We start from the raw sequence: 8,149 nt of genomic DNA on the forward strand, positions 1-8,149 counted from the left end.
GTTTGCACTGTATTATGTTTTAGTATTGCACTGCGTTTATGTTTGTATTGTTAGTGTTAATAAATTATATTGTTTATAACATATCTGAGGTCTGCGTTTCCCTGCGTCAGTCACACATCTCTGGTCACACCTGGGAGCCCTGACACACTATCTTGTGTTCCATTGCTGGTGAGAAAGTGCTTCCTGTTTTGGGCAATGTGGGAACTGGGTTAAACCTTCCAGATGAAATGAGGAGCATCAGAGTGGCCAGTCCTCTACATTCAATGCTTTCAACTCAGTCAAAGCAGAGCACTGTACCTTATTAGAAAAACCTCGGCTTTAAAACCTTGTTTTTTAACATGTAAGTGTCACCTTGTTTGACCAAGGTGAGAAGCAGATTATCTGCAACCACAGCCACAATGCCTTTCCCTAACAGCCATTTCAGACATATTAGCACGCAAAACTCCAAACGGAGCACTTTTCTGTGATGACGTATTGTAAGTGTGCTCTTCTGTTTGGGGTATTGTGTGACCAGACTTACTTGGATAGAACATTCATGAAGTTACTTGGAGAAAGCTCAATTTCATTAAAACGTTTCTCATGAAACCTAGGAATCAACATAAAAATCATCAAGGTTCTTGGTTTGACAATTGTGAACTATGTTTAAAGTTAGATAGCAATATTATTTCCAAGAGTTATTTTTGGTAGACCGGAGTGATCAAGTGGAAATTTGCTTTTATCCTTGTGATTTTTATGTCTGCAGATAAGTCAAATGAAAGCACTTTCTTATATGTTGGGATTTCACTGAGTGCTTTTTGTTTGGTTGGTCTTTAAACTGTGAATACTCATATTCTTTTTCATTGGTTTAAGTGATTTGAAACATATTTGGGATGGAAGCAGGACTATTGCTTTGCATAGCTAAATGTGTTTTATTTTCTAAACACTCTTTCTGATTCTTTTAAATCATTTTAAACAAAATGCTGTCAAATAATTTAGGAAGAGATGCTCCTTGGTACAGTGCTTTTTGGTGGCTTTTTTCTATACCCTGTGACTTTGGATTTTGGCTTTCATAGTTGCAAGTTACAATATGGAAGTTAACATACCCATTGGGATGTATAACCTACAATACCATTGGTTCATAGAGTTCTCAAGAAGTTTAAAATCCTGCAAATTTTTGAATATGCTAACTTACAACAGCTTTTAGCTGAAACCAAGCTGTCTGCATCTTCTATATTTTAAATTTCAGAAATATTCCTCAGGTGAAAGGTATAAAATATATAGAGTTCTCCTGCTCACACATTCCGATTTTACTTCATAATCAAAACTGCTAAGATTAGCTGTTGCTTAAACCTCTGAATAGAGTTTACATTACCAAAAACGCCCTATTGTTATGCTGAGATTGCAACTGGTACCACCTGTGGCTTTGAGAGGCAAGGCCCTATTTACATTTGACCCACTGGAATGTCCTCCCTCTGCAACACAAAAGAAAAATTACCTGGGTATTCATTGGATAATGGAGGATTCCCCCTTGCTTATAAAGGCCTGGAAGTTAGAGAGAAGTAAGTGTTTAAAGAAGACCTGAAGATAACTCAAAACCATCGCTGTTTTCAACCATGAGGTAAGCCTCACTTCATACTTTCTAATCAAAATCATTTTTTTTCAGATAAGAGAAGATCTTGGATACTTTTGTCCCTATTTACATGACCCAAAACAAAGCACTATCTTGTGTTCCATTGCTGGTGAGAAAGTGCTTCCTGTTTTGGGCAATGTGGGAACTGGGTTAAACCTTCCAGATGAAATGAGGAGCATCAGAGTGGCCAGTCCTCTACTCTCAATGCTTTCAACTCAGTCAAAGCAGAGCACTGTACCTTGTTAGAAAAATCTCGGCTTTAAAACCTTGTTTTTTAACATGTAAGTGCCACCTTGTTTGACCAAGGTGAGAAGCAGATTATCTGCAACCACAGCCACAATGCCTTTTCCTAACAGCCATTTCAGACATATTAGCGTGCAAAACTCCAAACGGAGCACTTTTCTGTGATGACGTATTGGAAGTGTGCTCTTCTGTTTGGGGTATTGTGTGACCAGACTTACTTGGATAGAACATTCATGAAGTTACTTGGAGAAAGCTCAATTTCATTAAAACGTTTCTCATGAAACCTAGGAATCAACATAAAAATCATCAAGGTTCTTGGTTTGACAATTGTGAACTATGTTTAGGGTTAGATAGCAATATTATTTCCAAGAGTTATTTTTGGTAGACCGGAGTGATCAAGTGGAAATTTGCTTTTATCCTTGTGATTTTTATGTCTGCAGATAAGTCAAATGAAAGCACTTTCTTATATGTTGGGATTTCACTGAGTGCTTTTTGTTTGGTTGGTCTTTAAACTGTGAATACTCATATTCTTTTTCATTGGTTAAGTGATTTGAAACATATTTGGGATGGAAGCAGGACTATTGCTTTGCATAGCTAAATGTGTTTTATTTTCTAAACACTCTTTCTGATTCTATTAAATCATTTTAAACAAAATGCTGTCAAAGAATTTAGGAAGAGATGCTCCTTGGTACAGTGCTTTTTGGTGCTTTTTTCTATACCCTGTGACTTTGGATTTTGGCTTTCATAGTTACAAGCTACAATATGGAAATTAACATACCCATTGGGATGTATAACCTACAATACCATTGGTTCATAGAGTTCTCAAGAAGTTTAAAATCCTGCAAATTTTTGAATATGCTAACTTACAACAGCTTTTAGCTGAAACCAAGCTGTCTGCATCTTCTATATTTTAAATTTCCGAAATATTCCTCAGGTGAAAGGTATAAAATATATAGAGTTCTCCTGCTCACACATTCGGATTTTACTTCATAATCAAAACTGCTAAGATTAGCTGTTGCTTAAACCTCTGAATAGAGTTTACATTACCAAAAACGCCCTATTGTTATGCTGAGATTGCAACTGGTACCACCTGTGGCTCTGAGAGGCAAGGCCCTATTTACATTTGACCCACTGGAATGTCCTCCCTCTGCAACACAAAAGAAAACTTACCTGGGTATTCATTGGAAAATGGAGTATTCCCCCTTGCTTATAAAGGCCTGGAAGTTAGAGAGAAGTAAGTGTTTAAAGAAGACCTGAAGATAACTCAAAACCATCGCTGTTTTCAACCATGAGGTAAGCCTCACTTCATACTTTCTAATCAAAATAATTTTTTTTCAGATAAGAGAAGATCTTGGATACTTTTGTCCCTATTTACATGACCCAAAACAAAGCACTATCTTGTGTTCCATTGCTGGTGAGAAAGTGCTTCCTGTTTTGGGCAATGTGGGAACTGGGTTAAACCTTCCAGATGAAATGAGGAGCATCAGAATGGCCAGTCCTCTACTTTCAATGCTTTCAACTCAGTCAAAGCAGAGCACTGTACCTTATTAGAAAAATCTCGGCTTTAAAACCTTGTTTTTTAACATGTAAGTGTCACCTTGTTTGACCAAGGTGAGAAGCAGATTATCTGCAACCATAGCCACAATGCCTTTCCCTAACAGCCATTTCAGACATATTAGCGCGCAAAACTCCAAACGGAGCACTTTTCTGTGATGACGTATTGGAAGTGTGCTCTTCTGTTTGGGGTATTGTGTGACCAGACTTACTTGGATAGAACATTCATGAAGTTACTTGGAGAAAGCTCAATTTCATTAAAACGTTTCTCATGAAACCTAGGAATCAACATAAAAATCATCAAGGTTCTTGGTTTGACAATTGTGAACTATGTTTAGGGTTAGATAGCAATATTATTTCCAAGAGTTATTTTTGGTAGACCGGAGTGATCAAGTGGAAATTTGCTTTCATCCTTGTGATTTTTATGTCTGCAGATAAGTCAAATGAAAGCACTTTCTTATATGTTGGGATTTCACTGAGTGCTTTTTGTTTGGTTGGTCTTTAAACTGTGAATACTCATATTCTTTTTCATTGGTTAAGTGATTTGAAACATATTTGGGATGGAAGCAGGACTATTGCTTTGCATAGCTAAATGTGTTTTATTTTCTAAACACTCTTTCTGATTCTTTTAAATCATTTTAAACAAAATGCTGTCAAAGAATTTAGGAAGAGATGCTCCTTGGTACAGTGCTTTTTGGTGGCTTTTTTCTATACCCTGTGACTTTGGATTTTGGCTTTCATAGTTGCAAGTTACAATATGGAAGTTAACATACCCATTGGGATGTATACCCTACAATACCATTGGTTCATAGAGTTCTCAAGAAGTTTAAAATCCTGCAAATTTTTGAATATGCTAACTTACAACAGCTTTTAGCTGAAACCAAGCTGTCTGCATCTTCTATATTTTAAATTTCAGAAATATTCCTCAGGTGAAAGGTATAAAATATATAGAGTTCTCCTGCTCACACATTCGGATTTTACTTCATAATCAAAACTGCTAAAATTAGCTGTTGCTTAAACCTCTGAATAGAGTTTACATTACCAAAAACGCCCTATTGTTATGCTGAGATTGCAACTGGTACCACCTGTGGCTTTGAGAGGCAAGGCCCTATTTACATTTGACCCACTGGAATGTCCTCCCTCTGCAACACAAAAGAAAACTTACCTGGGTATTCATTGGATAATGGAGTATTCCCCCTTGCTTATAAAGGCCTGGAAGTTAGAGAGAAGTAAGTGTTTAAAGAAGACCTGAAGATAACTCAAAACCATCACTGTTTTCAACCATGAGGTAAGCCTCACTTCATACTTTCTAATCAAAATCATTTTTTTTCAGATAAGAGAAGATCTTGGATACTTTTGTCCCTATTTACATGACCCAAAACAAAGCACGATCTTGTGTTCCATTGCTGGTGAGAAAGTGCTTCCTGTTTTGGGCAATGTGGGAACTGGGTTAAACCTTCCAGATGAAACGAGGAGCATCAGAGTGGCCAGTCCTCTACTCTCAATGCTTTCAACTCAGTCAAAGCAGAGCACTGTACCTTGTTAGAAAAATCTCGGCTTTAAAACCTTGTTTTTTAACATGTAAGTGTCACCTTGTTTGACCAAGGTGAGAAGCAGATTATCTGCAACCACAGCCACAATGCCTTTCCCTAACAGCCATTTCAGACATATTAGCGCGCAAAACTCCAAACGGAGCACTTTTCTGTGATGACGTATTGGAAGTGTGCTCTTCTGTTTGGGGTATTGTGTGACCAGACTTACTTGGATAGAACATTCATGAAGTTACTTGGAGAAAGCTCAATTTCATTAAAACGTTTCTCATGAAACCTAGGAATCAACATAAAAATCATCAAGGTTCTTGGTTTGACAATTGTGAACTATGTTTAGGGTTAGATAGCAATATTATTTCCAAGAGTTATTTTTGGTAGACCGGAGTGATCAAGTGGAAATTTGCTTTTATCCTTGTGATTTTTATGTCTGCAGATAAGTCAAATGAAAGCACTTTCTTATATGTTGGGATTTCACTGAGTGCTTTTTGTTTGGTTGGTCTTTAAACTGTGAATACTCATATTCTTTTTCATTGGTTAAGTGATTTGAAACATATTTGGGATGGAAGTAGGACTATTGCTTTGCATAGCTAAATGTGTTTTATTTTCTAAACACTCTTTCTGATTCTTTTAAATCATTTTAAACAAAATGCTGTCAAAGAATTTAGGAAGAGATGCTCCTTGGTACAGTGCTTTTTGGTGGCTTTTTTCTATACCCTGTGACTTTGGATTTTGGCTTTCATAGTTGCAAGTTACAATATGGAAGTTAACATACCCATTGGGATGTATAACCTACAATACCATTGGTCCATAGAGTTCTCAAGAAGTTTAAAATCCTGCAAATTTTTGAATATGCTAACTTACAACAGCTTTTAGCTGAAACCAAGCTGTCTGCATCTTCTATATTTTAAATTTCAGAAATATTCCTAAGGTGAAAGGTATAAAATATATAGAGTTCTCGTGCTCACACATTCCGATTTTACTTCATAATCAAAACTGCTAAGATTAGCTGTTGCTTAAACCTCTGAATAGAGTTTACATTACCAAAAATGCCCTATTGTTATGCTGAGATTGCAACTGGTACCACCTGTGGCTTTGAGAGGCAAGGCCCTATTTACATTTGACCCACTGGAATGTCCTCCCTCTGCAACACAAAAGAAAACTTACCTGGGTATTCATTGGATAATGGAGTATTCCCCCTTGCTTATAAAGGCCTGGAAGTTAGAGAGAAGTAAGTGTTTAAAGAAGACCTGAAGATAACTCAAAACCATCGCTGTTTTCAACCATGAGGTAAGCCTCACTTCATACTTTCTAATCAAAATCATTTTTTTTCAGATAAGAGAAGATCTTGGATACTTTTGTCCCTATTTACATGACCCAAAACAAAGCACTATCTTGTGTTCCATTGCTGGTGAGAAAGTGCTTCCTGTTTTGGGCAATGTGGGAACTGGGTTAAACCTTCCAGATGAAACGAGGAGCATCAGAGTGGCCAGTCCTCTACTCTCAATGCTTTCAACTCAGTCAAAGCAGAGCACTGTACCTTGTTAGAAAAATCTCGGCTTTAAAACCTTGTTTTTTAACATGTAAGTGTCACCTTGTTTGACCAAGGTGAGAAGCAGATTATCTGCAACCACAGCCACAATGCCTTTCCCTAACAGCCATTTCAGACATATTAGCGTGCAAAACTCCAAACGGAGCACTTTTCTGTGATGACGTATTGGAAGTGTGCTCTTCTGTTTGGGGTATTGTGTGACCAGACTTACTTGGATAGAACATTCATGAAGTTACTTGGAGAAAGCTCAATTTCATTAAAACGTTTCTCATGAAACCTAGGAATCAACATAAAAATCATCAAGGTTCTTGGTTTGACAATTGTGAACTATGTTTAGGGTTAGATAGCAATATTATTTCCAAGAGTTATTTTTGGTAGACCGGAGTGATCAAGTGGAAATTTGCTTTTATCCTTGTGATTTTTATGTCTGCAGATAAGTCAAATGAAAGCACTTTCTTATATGTTGGGATTTCACTGAGTGCTTTTTGTTTGGTTGGTCTTTAAACTGTGAATACTCATATTCTTTTTCATTGGTTAAGTGATTTGAAACATATTTGGGATGGAAGCAGGACTATTGCTTTGCATAGCTAAATGTGTTTTATTTTCTAAACACTCTTTCTGATTCTTTTAAATCATTTTAAACAAAATGCTGTCAAAGAATTTAGGAAGAGATGCTCCTTGGTACAGTGCTTTTTGGTGGCTTTTTTCTATACCCTGTGACTTTGGATTTTGGCTTTCATTGTTACAAGTTACAATATGGAAATTAACATACCCATTGGGATGTATAACCTACAATACCATTGGTTCATAGAGTTCTCAAGAAGTTTAAAATCCTTCAAATTTTTGAATATGCTAACTTACAACAGCTTTTAGCTGAAACCAAGCTGTCTGCATCTTCTATATTTTAAATTCACAGAAATATTCCTCAGGTGAAAGGTATAAAATATATAGAGTTCTCCTGCTCACACATTCGGATTTTACTTCATAATCAAAACTGCTAAGATTAGCTGTTGCTTAAACCTCTGAATAGAGTTTACATTACCAAAAACGCCCTATTGTTATGCTGAGATTGCAACTGGTACCACCTGTGGCTTTGAGAGGCAAGGCCCTATTTACATTTGACCCACTGGAATGTCCTTCCTCTGCAACACAAAAGAAAAATTACCTGGGTATTCATTGGATAATGGAGGATTCCCCCTTGCTTATAAAGGCCTGGAAGTTAGAGAGAAGTAAGTGTTTAAAGAAGACCTGAAGATAACTCAAAACCATCGCTGTTTTCAACCATGAGGTAAGCCTCACTTCATACTTTCTAATCAAAATCATTTTTTTTCAGATAAGAGAAGATCTTGGATACTTTTGTCCCTATTTACATGACCCAAAACAAAGCACTATCTTGTGTTCCATTGCTGGTGAGAAAGTGCTTCCTGTTTTGGGCAATGTGGGAACTGGGTTAAACCTTCCAGATGAAATGAGGAGCATCAGAATGGCCAGTCTTCTACTTTCAATGCTTTCAACTCAGTCAAAGCAGAGCACTGTACCTTATTAGAAAAATCTCGGCTTTAAAACCTTGTTTTTTAACATGTAAGTGTCACCTTGTTTGACCAAGGTGAGAAGCAGATTATCTGCAACCATAGCCACAATGCC

Source organism: Staurois parvus, unplaced genomic scaffold (genome assembly GCF_062004578.1).
Source record: "Staurois parvus isolate SC_StPar_1 unplaced genomic scaffold, SC_StPar_1.0 ptg001431l, whole genome shotgun sequence".
Taxonomy (NCBI): Eukaryota; Metazoa; Chordata; class Amphibia; order Anura; family Ranidae; genus Staurois; species Staurois parvus.